Here is a 17,069-nt window from a genome sequence, read left to right as displayed (position 1 = left end):
AGTTAGATAAGTGTATTTATTTATACTCACATACAGATAGTTTTGCCTAAGTTACTTGTCTCTCCTTGTTTCTCTTTCTCTGTTACATTTTTCCAAGCCTTCTAAAGTTAAAAACTACACTTTGGAACAATGTCTAAGAATGCAGTCATGTGAGGTGATTTCTGAGTGCTTTTTTTTGAAAACTTGAAGCAAACAAGAGTCTAGTGACTTCAGTTTCTTCAAAAACATGGAACTGTTTTTGGATTGTGTTTTATGCCATTCTCAGGTATAGCCAATAGAAGTAAAATTATTTTATATTTTTCATTACATCTGCTATTGTTATTTGGTAAAATAACTCTATGGAAAAAGAAAAACAGGTATTGCCATTTGTGGCTTACCTGCTACAAGTAGTTTGTCAGCCTTGTGAGGCTTGCTCTTGTGATAGAATATTTTGCTCAGGTGATTTCTCTTAATCCTCGGGATCTAAATTATCTGATCTCTACATAAACTTGGCTACCGCATAGGACTTTAGTCTACCTCATGTATTGACTCCAATCTCCCAGGCCCCACTACCTCTAGAGAAGTAACAATCCACCCCTTTTCTCCTTTTTTCTTATTACCTGTGTCCAACCACCTCTCTCCAGACTTTTCATCCTACATCCCCCTGTATGGTTCCTTTCTGTTTTCCTTATTTCAGCAATTACTCTTACCTATATACTAAATATATTGAAGCATGTCAATATGCAGATTTGGAGCTAGACCCAACATATAAGAAAAGACAGCTGTAACTTTTTCATGGGTCTGTGTTACCTCATGAAGTATAATTTGTTACATTTCCATCCATTTGTAAAATTAACTTATTTTTATCTATAGAATAATAGTATTGAGTAGTGTTCTGGGCTATGTTTATTTTTATCAGCTTCTTTGTTGAAAATACATCTAGGCTGTTTCCATTTCCTAGCTGTTGTGAAGAGAGGGTAATGAACTTGATTGACAAGTGTATTCTCAAGCCCTTTGCCTTGGGTGCAAGTCAAGGAATGTTATAGCTGCATCATATGATAGATCTACTTTTAGCCTCCTAAAAATTTCCATAAATGAGGTTACCAGTTTGCAACTCCACCAAAAGTGAAGGAGTGGTATTCTTCCTCAGTATCGTTGTCAGTGTTTGTTGTTGGTAGTTTCTGTGATTTGATCTTTCTGATTTGTGGTCATGTGAAATCTCCCAATAGTTTTGCATTGATATTTGCCTGATTCTGAGGATGTTGAAACTTTCTAAATGTACTTTTTAGTATTTTTTGTTTCTTCTTTTGAGACTTGTAAATTCAAAGATATAACCCATTATTTATTTTGGTTTGTTGGTTTTCACAATTTTTTTTTGAAGAGAACTCTGCAAGAAAGTAAGTGGATACAAATCGCAATAGGTCTGGTGCAATATATCTCCCAAATATTGCTCACTCCTAGTTCTTGAGGCATGATATGAATTAACAATATGCGGTAATGGTCCTAGAGACAACTAAATATGGCTCCTATCACAGTCTGTACTAGGAAGTATGGGTTATGGCACAAATAAACTTAGAAACCCCAAGAAAGCTCTAGAAGATGCACCCCCTACATGGGAATGGAGAAATGGTGCATATGAGCAGTGCAAGGTCAGAATCTTGGGGCACACTTGGCAAAGTGACTGTGCATGTGACTTTTTCCTGAGTCTAGAATAGAAGACTTACATTGAAGTTTTAGCTTTTGAAGGTGGGTAACCTTGTCAGTCACTGTAAGAGGGATAGAACAAGAGGCTCTTATCTGGAACTGTAGGAAGAAGACAGTAATGGAGAGAAACATGATTTCACCTCACGAATAAAGCTTGCAATTGGGTCTCTACATAACCTTGACTGGGGGTATGAAGGACACCTAGGATGACAGTTCAGTGTCATACAACATAGGAGAGTTTCTTATGTAATTCTTAATGGGAAATTGTGTTTTTCTCATTTATATATGTTGTAAAACCACTTTTACTCAGAAAAAATATAGGAAGAGAATACATGCTTCTATGGTGTGATTCTTCTTTCTCAGTATTCAGTTATCTAGGGCATTGAGTCTGTAGACCCCAAAGGAAATGTTGCAGTTAATTTTTGTCAGTTCAGTAAGTGAGACCTTATTGGATCAGTGTTAATAGGCTTCTAAGCATCTAAGTCATTACCAGTAAAGAACTGACTAAGAGAATGTTCACACATGAATAATGAGTCTACCTATTAAAAGATAATTTGTCTTCAGCTCATGGGATGAAAAGAACTATTAAGATTAGGTATGAATTATCCAATTGTAAATTTTAGAAACATCAACCATCAAATCAGTAATTCTTAGTTGCTAAGAAATATTGATGATAAAAATATTTATTATTTTAATTATATTATATGAATTGGTGACATCATGATATCATTGGTAATGATAGTGATTTGTTATAAAATAATCACTACTTGTATACTTTACTTATCTGGCAATTTCTTAAAGTGACCTTATTATTTTCACTATTAATAGTGTCTATCCTAGCATAAGATTAATTACTAAAATTAATACAGCAGAAAGTGAATGAATGGAATAATTAATATGTTGTGTTCTTGCAAATTGAAATAAACAGGGAGAGAGAGAGGAGAGAGGAGAGAGAGAGAGAGAGAGAGAGAGAGAGAGAGAGAGAGAGAGAGAGAGAGAGAGAGATTAGAATATCTAAACATCCAGAGGAAGTAGGGATAGAAATAACAATAGATATATCACCTTACAAAAAACGTACTACATGGTTTGAAGTTTATATTTCATTCTGCTTGTTTCTTTCAGTCTTTTGAGGAAATCCCTTTTAAACTATACATTTCAAAATAAACATATATTTGATTTAGATTTATTTTTATCACAGATGCAGTTAAAAATAAGTTTATTCAATTCTTGCCATGTTTTTTATAGTAAAGAAACAAAGAAATAAATTTAGTTAAAGAATAAATGAATGATTCAGATATTAAGAGCTAAATATGATTATATCATGACCATCAAGATAATTTATTGTTTATAAACCAAAAAAGATTCTCTCTGGGAAGTGCCATTTAGATAACAGATAAAATGTTATATGGCAAATGTCATAGTACAGGTTCAGTTAGCATGAGATTCACGTAGCCAAAGATATTAAATTAAAAATAATATGCCCTATTCTAGTGAGAAATATGTTGCATCTAAAATTGATTATAAAAACAACAGATAGCCAATGAAACCGAGTTGGTGCTTAACATCTTTATTGAAAATAGTGTGCAAGTATCAGGTATGAGGTCAAAGTTCTGATGTTTTTATGGGGGGTGGGTAGTACCATGCTGCTCGATGAAAATAGTTCTTCAGAGAATCTTAAACCCAGTTAGTTTAAATGGCTTTTGGGGGAATTTTAAATTTTGTGTTTTATGCTTTTTATTACTCCATGTACAATTTTAACATTCATAGCATAAAATATTAAGACTTTTTCTATAATAATCATATTTTTTCTTTAAAAATTTTAACTTTTTTCTCTCCCACATTCTAATCAACAACATAATCTTCTGGTCCTATCAGTCTAGTAATTTTCCTAGATTTATTACATTTTCTCCTTCTCCTCTCTCTCTCTCTCTCTCTCTCTCTCTCTCTCTCTCTCTCTCTCTCATGAATTTATCCTAACCAGGGTCATCTGGACCTCTGCACTAGAACTGCCATTAAAGTATATTAAATTTACCATTGGATACAGAGCCTACACAAATAAAGACAATGCTGCAGATCAGCAGTCTGATACCTGCCCACAAGCTACAGTCTTTGTATCTCCCAGAAGTTCACAGTAACCCAAGACACAGGTGAGAAGCTCACCTAAATTCCCAAGTCAATTGTATCACTCACAGAGCCTAGGTGACTCAGTACCACCCCAGTTTCACCTTCCTCATGGCTTTTTCTTAACCAGACCAGATGAAGGATCATGTTCCTGCCCATGCACTCCAGCCTGCCTATGTCACAGGAGGTCCCCAGTAACCAAAGACACAAGAGATCAGAAGTAACAAGGGACACAGGAGGTCCACTGTAACAAGAGCTGTACTTGCCTCCAAGGAGGCTAACTCAAGTCAGAGATACTCAGGACAGTTAACACCAGAGGTAACCAGATAGCCAGTAGCAACTACAAGATCATAAGGAACAGAACTCAATGCAATTCAGCACCACCAGAACTCAACTCACCCTGAGTAATCTAACACACATGACAAGCAAGGTAATGACCTAAAATGGTCTCATGAAGATGATAGAGGTCTTTAAGGATATAAAGAACTTATGTCCCTTAAAGAAATTCTGGAAAATACCGCTGAGCAAGTGAAAGAATTGAACAAAATGGTTCAAGAACTAAAACTGGAAATAAAAAATTAAAGAAAACACAAAACAAGGCAACCATTGAAATAGACAACTTAGGAAAGAGATGAGGAGCTACACATCACTAACAGACTACAAGAGATAGAAGAGAGACTCTCAGGAATATAAGACACCACAGAAATATTGACACATCAGTCAAAAAATACAAAGTGTAAAGAGCTCTTAACCCAAAATATCCAGAAAATTCAGGACACAATAAAAAGATCAAACCTAAGAATAATAGGAGCAGAAGACGGTGAAGAATCCCAGCTGAAAGAGCCAGATAACATCTTCAGCAAAATCACAGAAGAAAATTTTCCCAACATAAAGAAATAGATGGCCATAAATGTACAAGAAAGCCTACAGAACAATAGTTTGGACCAAAAAAAATCCTGCTGTCACATAATAATCAAAATACTAAATGCACAGAACAGAAAAAGGATATTAAAAGAGGTAAGGGGAAAAGGCCAAGTAACAGCTAAAGGCAAGCCTACACAAGTCTTCTCAACAGAAACTCTAAAAGCCAGCAGATCCTGGACAAATGACATCCATACCCTAAGAGAACATAAATGGCAGACCAGGATATTATGCCCAACAAATCTCTCAGTCCTCATAGGTGGAGAAACCAAGATATTCCAGGAGAAAACCAAATTTAAACAATATCTTTCTATTAATCCATTCCTACAGAGGAAACTGGAAGGAAATGACCATCACAAGGGGGGTAACTAAACCCAAGAAAACACAAGAAATTAACCATTTCACAGCAAACCAAAAGAAGAGAAACATACACATATAATACCACCTCTAGCAACAAAAATTACAGGAATTGACAATCATCTGTCTTTAATATCTCTCCACATAATTGTAATCAATTCTCCAATTAAAAAAAAAACACAAGTTAAAATACTGGATACATAAACAGGGCACAGCATTTTGCAGCATCCAGGAAACACACCTCACTGCCAAAGACAGACACTACCTCAGAGTAAAAGGCTGGAAAAATTTTTCCAAGTAAATGGTCCCAATAAGCAAGCTAGAGTTGCCATTATAATATGCAATAGACTTAAAACCAAAAGTTTTCAAAGGAAATGGGGAAGAATATTTTATTTTCATGAAAGGAAATATCCACCAAGAGGAATTCCCACTTCTGAACATCTATGACCCAAAATGAAAGGGTACCCACATTTGTAAAAGAAACTTTACTAAAGCTCAAAACACAAATTGAATCTCATACAATAATAGTGGGATAATTCAACACCATACTCTCACCAATGGACAGGTCATTGAAACAGAAATTCAACAGAAACTCAGTGAAACTAATAGTTATGAACTAAATTGGTTTAACATATATCTACAGAACATATCAGCCCCAAAAAAGAGAATATACCACCTTCTCATAATCTCATGGAATCTTCTCCAAAACTGACCATATATTGAGACAAAAAACAAGCCTCAACAGATACAAAATTGAAATAATCCCATGCATTGTATTAGATCACCATGGACTCAGGCTAGACTTCAAGAACAACAAAAATAACAAAAAGCCCACGTCCCCATAGAAACTGAACAAATCTTTGTTTAATGAAAGCTTGGTCAGGGAAAAAAGAAAGTAATCAAAGACTTTATAGAATTCAATGAAAATGAAAACACATCATACCCAAACATATGGGATGCAATCAAAGCAGTGCTAAGTATAATATTAAAAGCACTAAGTACCTTCATGAAGAAATTGGAGACATCTTATCCAAGCAACTTAACAGCCACCTGAAATCTCTAGACCTGAAAGGAGCAAACACATCCAAGAGTGGTAGAAAGCAGGAAACAGTCAAACCCTGGGCTGAAATCAACTAATTGGAAACAAAGTAAACAATACAAAGAATCAACAAAACGAAGCTTTTTTTTTTTGAGAAAATCTACAAGATAGATAAACCCTTAGCCAAACTTATTAAATGGCAAAGAGACAGTATCCAAATTAACAAAATCAGAAATGAAAAGGGAGACAAAACAGCAGAAACTGAGGAAGTTCGAAGCATACTACAAAAACCTATCCTCAACAAATATAGAAAATCTAAATGAAGTAGATGAGGTTTTTAGACAGATACTGTGTCCCAAAGTTAAATGAATATCAAATAAACTATGTAAAGGGTCTGATAACCCCTAAGGAAATAGACATATTCTTTAGAAATCTACGAAACATAAACAGCACAAGACCAGATGGTTTTAGTACAGAATTCTACCAAACCATCAAAGAAGAGCTAATACACCTCAAAGTACTTCACAAAATAGAAACAAAAGGAACACTACCTAATTCACTCTATGAATTACTCTGATAACTAAACCACACAAAGACCCAACAAGAAAGTATTTCAGACTAATGTAAAATATGAATATCAATGCAAAAAAATGTTCAGTAAAATTCCTGCAAACCAAATCCAAGAACACATCAAAACCACCATTCACTATGATCAAGTAGGCTTCATCCCTTTGGCTGGAGACATGGCTCAATGGTTAAGAGTTCTGGCTGTTCTTCCAGAGGTCCTGAGTTCAATTCCCAGCAAACACATGGTGATTCACAACCATCTGCAATGGGGTCTGATAAGCTCTTCTGGTGTGTCTTAAAACAGCTACAGTGTATTCCTATACATAAAATAAATAAATAGTTCTTTTAAAAAAAAGTAGGCTTCACTCCAGGGCTTCAGGGATGGTTCAATATATGAAAATCCATCAATGTAATATACTATGTAAACAAACTCAAGGAAAAAGTAACTTGATCATTTCATTAGATGCTGAAAACAAAATACAATACCCCTTCATGTTAAAGGTCTTGGAGAGATCAGGATTTCATGGGCCATACATAAACATAATAAAACCAATATAGCAAACCAACAGTCACCACCAAATTAAATGAGAGAAATTGTAAGCAATCACACTAAAATATATAAACAATGCAAACAGACCTTTAACCCCTAATGAAAAGAGTGGTCATTAATTAATATCTCCCAACCAAAATAGAAAAAAAAATGAAAAAAGCTCAAAGACAAATGGTTTAGCTCAAAATACTACTAGCCTTCCAAAGAAGGGTTAATGCTAATATCACTCAAATTATTACTTGAAGAAACATGCACCAGTAAATTCCATGAGACTTCTGTTACATTGAAACCAAAATCACATGCAAAAATCCAACACACAAAGAAAATTACTTTATGGATTTTCCTTATGAACATAAATGCAAAACTATTCAATAAGATAGGTGCGAACCAGCCTCAGAATGGGGTTCCCAATGGAAGAGTTAGAGAAAGGACTGAAGGAGCTGAAGGGGTTTGTAACACCGTAGGAAGGACAACAATGCCAGCCAACCAAACCCACTAGAGCTCCCAGGGAGTAAACCACCAACCAAAGAGTACACATGGAGCAACCTGTGGCTCCAGCCGCATATGTAGCAGAGGATGGCCTTGCTCGGCATCATTGGGAGAAGAGGCCCTTGGCCCTGTGAATGCTTGATGCTCCAGTGTAGAGAAATGCCTGGGCAGGGAGGTAGGATAGAGTGGTTGAATAGGGGTGTAACACTGTCATAGAAGCAGGGAGATGAGGGATGGTATAAGGGTTCATGGAGGGGAAACCTGGAAAGGGAATAACATTTGAAATGTAAGTTAAAAAGTATCCAGTAAAAGAAAAGAAAAAAAAAGATATTTGGTTACCAAATCCAAGAACACTTCTAAAGGATAATCTACTATGATCAAGTAAGCTTCATTCTAGACATGCACACATGCTTCAACCCGCAAAAAAAACCAATAAATGCAATCCACCACATAAACTGAAAAACTAAAAGAAAAAAACTGAACATTTCATTAAGTGGCAAAAGGGCCTTTGAAAAAATCTAACACCTCTTTATTATAAAAGTCTTGGAGAGATTAGAAATACAAGGGCCATTCCTATATACAATATTAGCAGTTTTCAAGAAGCCTGTAGTCAACATCTAATTAAATGGAGGGAAACTAACAGCAATTCCACTAAAATCAGAAACAAAACACAGTTGTCCACTCTCTATATTTACCCAATATAGTGCTTGGATTTTTGCTAGAGCACTAAGAAAAACAGCAAAAGATCACATGGATACAAATAAGAAAAGAAGAAATTAAAGTATCATCATTTGTTAATGATATGATAATATGCATATGTGACCCTAAAATTTACAACACAGAATTCTTATAGCTGAACATAAGAATTACTCAAAAAAAAAATAGTAGCCTTCCTATATAGAAATGACAAATGGACTGGGAAAAACATCAAGAAAACAACATTTTGCAATATCTTAAATTAATGTAAAATCTTTGAAAATAATTCTAATCAACCAGATAAAATACATGTATGCTAAAACCTTCAAGTCTTTGAAGAAAGTATATGAAGGAGATACAAGAAGATTGAAAGTTCTACCATGGTGGTAGATCAGTTTGATAAAGATAGAAGAAGAAAAAAGATAAAAAGGACATCCTCAAAAATCAATGTGTAGATTGAATGTAATCCCAGTAAAAAATTCCAACACAATTCTTCACAGACCATGAAAGAAAAGTTCTCAACTTTATATGAGAACTTTTTACATAGAAATACACAATAGCTAAAATACTCCTGAACAATAAAAGAACTGCTGAAGGTTTCACCGTCTCAACTTCATGATGTACTACAGAGCTATAGTAATAAAATGCACAATGTATTGGCATAAAAACAGACACATTGACTATCCTTAACTGAATTGAAGAATAAATCCATGCACTTATGGATGCCTGGTTTTTTTTAAGAATTAAGAAATACACACTGTGAAAAAGAAAGCATATTCAATAAAAGGAGCTAATCAAATTAGATGTCTCCATGCAGAAGAATTTGAATAGATCTATAATTATCATCCTGCACTACACTCAAGTCCACGGGGATCAAGGACCTAACATAAAAATGATTACACTCAACCTAATAGAAGAGAAAGTTGGGAATATAGTTGAACTCATTGACACAGGGGAGTACTTTCTGAACGAAATACCAGGAACACAGGCAGGATTAACAATTAATAAATGGCACCTCATAAAACTGAAAATTTCTGTATGGTAAAAGGCACCATCAATTGGGTGTAGTAGCAGACTACAAAATGAGAAGAGAGTTTTACCAACTTTGCATCAAACAGAGGACTACTTTTCAAATTATTAATGAACTCAAGAAACTAATTATCAAAACAATCAAGCAAACAACAGCTAAGGAGTGGCAGTCAATGCCCTTAATTTTAGCACTTAATAAGGCATAAGCAGAGAGAGCTCTGAATTTAAGGCCTGTCTAGTCTATGGTGTGAGCTCCAGGATGGCCAGAGATACACAGAGAAGCCTTTTGCAAATAAATTTAAAAGCAGCAAAACAGCAAAAACAACGACAAACTCAAATAATCTAGTTTTTAAAAATGATGTACAGATCTATACAGAGAATTCTCAGTAGAAAAGATCAAATGGCAGAGAAACATTTAAAGAAAAGTAGAGAACACTTGGCCATCAGAGAAATACAAATCAAAACTACTTTTAGATGTCATTGTACACATGTTGGACTAGAGAACATCAATAACATTAAGTGACAGCTCATGATTTGGAGACTGTGGCGTGAGGGCACATTCCTCCATTGCTGGTGGGAGTGCAAACTTGTACAACCACTATAGAAATCAATGTGGTGGTTCTACAGAACATTAGGAGGTAATCTTCCTGAAGACCCAGCCTCAACATTCTCATGCATGTACCCAAAAGACACTATTTTACCAGGGCCCTGTCTCAACCATACTCATTGAGGCTTTACTTATAATAATAGCCAGAAACTGGAAACAACCTAGAAAGATGTATAACAGAAGAATAGATAAATGAAATGTGGTACATTTACACCATGGAGTATGCAGGTGTTCAAAAGAGAAATGGCATCATGAAATCTACCAGAAAATAGATGGAACTAGAACAAAAACTTTCATCCTGTTAGCTGACACAGTCCTAGCAGATAAATATGGTATAAGTTCACTTATATGTATATGTTAGCAGTAAAGTAAATTTTAACCAAGTTATAATCTGTAGATCCGGAAACACTAGATGGGGGTTTAAGAAGAATGCATATATCCCCTTGAGAGGAAAAATAGAATATATTAAAGGAGTGGAGTGGGCTATGTGTGGATAGGAGCAGGGATTCAGTTGACTGGGAACAAAGTTGGGAGGATGGTGAGAATGCAGAAAGAAATTGCTGTAATTAGGTGGGGGAGTATATAAGAAGTGGTGTGGAAACCTAGTCAAGTGGAAACTTCCTGGAATGTAGGCAGGTGATCTTAATGAGGATCTTTTGTGATGGGAATATCAAGGGAGCATAAGTGATTTTATTTGTTGTCAGGAAAGGATTCCAATGGCAGAGCTCAATTGCATTCAATTGATTTGTTAGCCAAAACTGTCCTATGGAAATCCCCTCAAAATCCAGGCTGCTGCTAAGTCAGTGGGTTGCTCTCTGAAAACTGACAGGGTCCCATTGCCTAGGACAGCACCCACACAACTTGTGGATGGGAGCCTGCAGGTTAAATGAGTGCCTACGTGGAGCCTTCACTCCTATATACACTTCTAGTGGATTTGGTGGAAGGTACTCTGCCACATGCAGAAAAAAAAAAAAAAAAAAAAGCTTGGACACCAACCCAGCCAAAAATTCTTTGACTTTCAATCTGTCCTGGCTGACAAATTTGCTAGGGTAGTGGTTGTACAGAACTTGTGGGAGTAGCCAACCATTGTCTGATTTGACTTAAGGCCTTCTCCATGAGAAGGAATCCATATTTGAACAAATGAGTAGCCTTCCTTTATACATATGGTAAATGGGCTGAGAAAGAAATTAGGGAAACAACACCATTCAAAATAGTCACAAATAATATAAAATATCTTCTGATAACCAAACAAGTAAAAGATCTGTATGATAATCACTGAATCTCCAAAGGCAAGATGATCATATTCCTTGGAACGGCCACATAGGCTAAGCGTGCCCAAGCATAGCCTGACATGTTATGAGTAGCAAAGGTAGAATGACTTGTATGCATCTTTGGTCCTAACTAATCAGTCATGCTATTTCCAGGTGTGAAATAGATAAGAAGCCTACTACATTTGTGTCTGATCTACATAAGCAGAAAACTTCTCAAATAAAAGAAAAGCTACATTGAATGGGGAAAAGAGGGATTCTAAGTCCATGAACAAATTTCCAGTGTGAAATGGACAGCCAGTGTGAAGATGCAGAGCCCCTAAAATGGCAGGAAAAACAAATGTCTCTGAGGTAGGACTTTGCTAAATCCCTAAATATTTTACTGTTAGTCTTTCTCCCATCCTTCCTCTGACAGATCTACAGTCTTTTACAAGGATAACTCTATACTCGGGAGAAGAAAACTGTATGGGGTCTATTGGCTAGTTGTTCAGAATTGACATCATTTGGAGAGATCCCAGGAAACATTGTGACTGTTCAAAAACAGAATACAGTTCAAAAATAGAAAATACAAACCATCTATATGCCCAGGAACTGACAAGTGGACAATGAAAATGTGGTATATTTATACAATGGGATGTTATATACCTACTAAAAATAAAATTTGCTGGAAAATGGGTAGAGCTTGAAACAATCATTTTATGTGAGGTAACCTAAACCCAGAAAGACAAGTATCTTTTTTTTCTCATTTTGGATGATAGCCTTGAATCTTCGAATGTTTGGTTTTGGTTGGAGAATTTGAAAGAGGAGTCTGTTTTTCAGACAATGCCTACCAGAGGACAAGAACAGACTCAATAATATTGGTGACCAGAATCCAAGTATATGCAGGATTTTAGCTTGAAAATTTCCATATGAGTTTTTAGATGAGCAAAGCTTAAGTGACTATCTTGAACACATAATCATATCACTTACATTTTGAACAATTGTTCTCAAAAATAGAATAAATTGGAAGACAGCGTGAAGGAGTTCTTTATAATTAGAAGCACATTATTTGACCACCACTGAGTTTTACAACATCAAAATCTTTAGAATAGCAAATGAAAACTCTACTGCATTATTTTCAAAATTATGTCTTTAACAATTAAGAATATTATCTGAATCACTATAAAAATGAATGTAAAAATGCCTAATTTAATCTTTACACAGTCTGATCTAGGTGACTCAGGAATAAAATTTAGCTGGGAAATTCCACAAAGAACTAATGGTTTCCAATATCTCATGATATATTACACAAATCTCTGAGGAGTTCACACTGCTAAAAGTTTTATAGGAAAATTGCCAGCTGGGAACTAATGTCCTTCAAAGGACATATTCCCATCATTAGAAGGTACTTGGTTTCTAAGGCTATACTCTGTCAGCTTTATAAAAATACTTTAAAGAAATAGTTCAATCACTAAGTAAGCATTGTTACCAAAAACTCTCAAATTAACAGAAAAGTTAGTGTGCAATTTAGAGTGTAAGAATTTGTCTGGTTTGAGTAAACTGAAAACACTATGTTTCTTTTATAGCATTGAAAGGACTAAGCTGCATTCACCATTTAAAATCCTCATATTTTCATTCCTTCCTTTCCCATAGGATTGCATATATTGTATTAATGTTAAAATTTCAAAGCTAGAGGGATTATTCTGAAGTTACAGGTGCCTGCCACTAAAAGAGAACAAACTCTTCAAAGTTGTTCTCTGACCTCTAGTACACAGTGTGGAATTCACGTGCCTACCTCTACCCCACTGTCTCACTCAGGCACACAAAATGATGAAATATAATTGAAAAATAAAGGGTTTAATCTGAATAACTTTTTCTATTGATAGGTGGAAGACTTTCAAGTTTTCACTCAACTTCAAAAGAACAAGACAAATATTCATGAAAACTTTTCATGACAGCATCTGCATACATGGATCTCAGACTCAAACTAAGAATGATTTTTTAATGCTGTTTACTAGTTACAATTTTAAATTAACTAGAATATTCATGCCTTTAAAACTGTTATCACTATTATTTAGAGGACATAAAATATTTAAGATAAACATGTTCTCTCAAAAGCAACTGTAATAATTAGTTCATACACACAAAGACACCACGTATCTTAAGGCCAGTCTTAAGACTAACCTTAACCCAAAGGGTCAGCAGGGGATTTGTGGAGGATCTGAGAGGAGTTGGAAGATTGAAAATCATATCAGAACATATTGCATAAAGATATTCATATGCAATTAAAGAAAGAAAAAGACTTATATTAATTCAACAGTCTGATGATACTTGAAAGACCCAGTCTACATAATAGTTTCTCATTCAAATTCTGCAAAAAGCAAACTAGACAGATGCTCAGAGTGAAGAGAAATGGTGAGGACAATGTGATGGTAGGATATGTCATAATAACAATAAAAACCACAGCTTTAATTATCTTTGTGAAAGGGAGGAATACATAACCAAAGTGAATAAAAAGTATCCAAGTCTTTTTTCTCCTGACATATTTTTATATATAATCTCAGGGTTAGAATAATTGTGTGCTCATACTCCAGCTGACAAACTTCCTCTCAGATCTCTGGGCATGTTTTCTGTTGTTAGTCTTCGGTTTAGTTCAGAGCTCCATGCACTGTTGAAATGAAAAGAGCCTGGGAAATAACAATGCTTTAGGCTGTCCACAATTAATGTTTTCTACAGAATGAGTTATCATAATAATTACCAAATAAGTACTTATTAAAATGAAAGATACACCAACATAAATCCAAATCTGTGACTTCAGTTTTAGCGAAAGAGGGAATCAATACCTCTCTCTACAGCTATTTGAAACGTTTTAGAGAATATGCATTATATGTTTGGGGATATTTGAAGAATGGTTAATTTGGAAGGATTAATGAAATAAGTATAGTAGCAAACAGATGGGAATGCAAATATTATAATATAAATATAAAATTTCTCTGCACAAAAATGTTTGCACAATATGTACTTAAAGTACTTAATAAATCACATTTGAATTGAAAAAAGTTGAAATGTCATTGAGTACATTGTTTTAATTGCTTTCTGTTGTGCTAATTAAACACCATGATGATGGGAACTTAGAAAGTATTTTACTGGGTTTATGGTTTCAGACACTAAAGAAGTCATAGCAGCAGGAACAACTGAGTGCTGACATCTCGATCCAAAAAAAATAGGAGGAAGAGAACAAATGAGAGGTTTTGAAACCCTAAACATATCTGAAGTGACAGACCTATGTCACCAAGGCCATCCTTAGGCAACAACTGAGGCCCAAGTATTCAAATATCTGAGAAATCTGAGGTATATCTCATTAAAAACTACTATATTATATATCTTAGTTCCCAAAGTCTTACAAATAAATGCATTTAACTTGATTTCAAATCTTTCAATAGATGTTTATAATCTTAATACTGCTTCAAAGGACTAAATCTCTTCTGGGCATCAAGGCAGTCTCTTAACTGTAGACCTCTGTAAGATAAAAAAGTAGATTACATACTTCCGATATATAACTGCACAGAATATGCATGACAATTCAAAATGGAATAATAAGAATATAGGGAAGAAATACAGGGCCAAAGCACAACTGAAACAAACCCAGGAAGGCAAACTCTGAACCCACTCCGTCTAGGGTCAAAGGTGACTCTGCTCTTCCAGCTTTACCCACTTCAGTATATTTCTCTCTTTTGTCTGGTCCCATGCTGCATATACAGCTTTCCCTGGCAGATATCCCATGGCTCTCACACCTCTAATATCACGTTTGCAACACAATTGAGGCTTCATCTTCATAATTTGATGCAATGGCTTCTGAGTGTCTATGGAAGGGTCTCCCTAGCCACAGGCATGGCCTCAATCAACTTATAGGAAAATTTCACAAGCTTCGAAAGAGTATGGATACTTTCTTGAACTACATGTGCAGAAGATTTATTTTGTTGCATTTTATGAATGGAAAAGTCTTCAGGACATTTTGTTCCCCCAAGTTAGGAATTAGCTGGGTGGGGGGCCTTGCCTCAGGTGCACCAATCCCTTTATTGCATTTTATATCATCAGTCTTCTTGTCTCTTTTAACATCAGTTGTGACTCTAATATTAATTTCCTAGTGCTTGTTTTTACTTTAATAATTGTGTGTGGATACCTATGGTCACTTGATCTTTGACAAAGGAGCTAAAACCATTGAGTGGGGAAATGATAGCATTTTCAACAAATGGTGCTGGTTCAGTTGGTGGTCAGCATGTACAAGAGTGCAAATCGGCCCATTCTTATCAACTTGTACAAAGCTGAAGTCCAAAGTAGATCAAAGACATCCACATCAAACCAGATACACTCAAACTAATAGAAAAAAAAGTGGGCAAGAGTCTCAATCACATGGGCACTGAGGAAAATTTCCTGAACAAAACACCAATGGCTTATGCTTTAAGATCAAGAATCAACAAATGGGACCTCATAAAACTGCAAAGCTTCTGTAAGGCAAAGGACACTGTAATTAGGACAAAACAGCAACCAACATATTGGGAAAAGATCTTTACCAATCCTACATCCGATTGAGGGTTAATATCCAAAATATACAAAGAACTCAGGAAGTTAGATTCCAGAGAATCAAATAATCCTACTAAAAATGAGGTACAGAACTAAACAAAGAAATCTCAGCTGAGGAATATCAAATAGATGAGAAGAACCTAAAGAAATGTTCAACATCCTTAGTCATCAGGGAAATGCAAATCAAAACAACCCTGAGATTTCACCTCATACAAGTCAGAATGGCTAAGATTAAAAAACTCAGATGACAACAGATGCTGGCAAGGATGTGGAGAAAGAGGAACACTCCTCCATTGTTGGTGGGGTTGAAAACTGGTACAACCACTCTGGAAATCAGTCTGGAGGTTCCTCAGAAAATTGGACATTGCATTACCTGAGGACCCAGCTATACCTCTCCTTGGCATATACTCAAAAGATGCCCCAACATACAACAATGACACATGCTCTACTATGTTCATAGCAGCCTTATTTATAATAGCCAAAAGTTGGAAACAACCCAGATGCCCTTCAAGAGAGGAATGGATACAGAAAATGTGGTACATCTAAACAATGGAGTACTATTCAGCTATCAAAAATAATGATTTCACGAAATTCATAGGCAAATGGATTGAACTAGAAGATATCATCCTGAGTGACATAATTCACTCACAGAAAAACACACATGGTGTGCACTCATTGGTAAGTGGATATTAGCCAAAAAGCTCCAACTACTCAAGATACAATCCATAGACCACATGAAGCTCAAGAAGAAGGATGACCAAAGTGTGGATGCTTTACTCCTTCTTAAAAGGGGGAACAAAAATATTCGTATTTACTCTATTCTTTAAAAAAAAGTCTACCTCATCTCCATCAATTATCTCTTCAATAGGGAATCAGACCTGGAAAACTAAATATACCTTTTTTGCTAGAATGTGGAGGTCTTGATCTTGTACAGATCTTACACAGGTAAACATGGTCACACCGAGTTTGTGGTTGTAATAGACATGTCACCTTTTCAGCTATGCCTCCTACCTTCTGGCTTTTAGTATCCCTCAGAATCGTGTTGCTGCTGACTTTCCTGATACATACCAACAATAGAACCTCTGTCTTACTTTGAAAAACAATCTAGAATTTCTGATAATAAGAAAAAAGAATAAAAAACATCAGTTAAAGCAAAGATATTCGCAGAGTAAAATGCAT

Source organism: Rattus rattus, chromosome 3 (assembly GCF_011064425.1).
Source record: "Rattus rattus isolate New Zealand chromosome 3, Rrattus_CSIRO_v1, whole genome shotgun sequence".
NCBI lineage: Eukaryota > Metazoa > Chordata > Mammalia > Rodentia > Muridae > Rattus > Rattus rattus.
Note: the sequence above shows the minus strand (reverse complement) of the source record.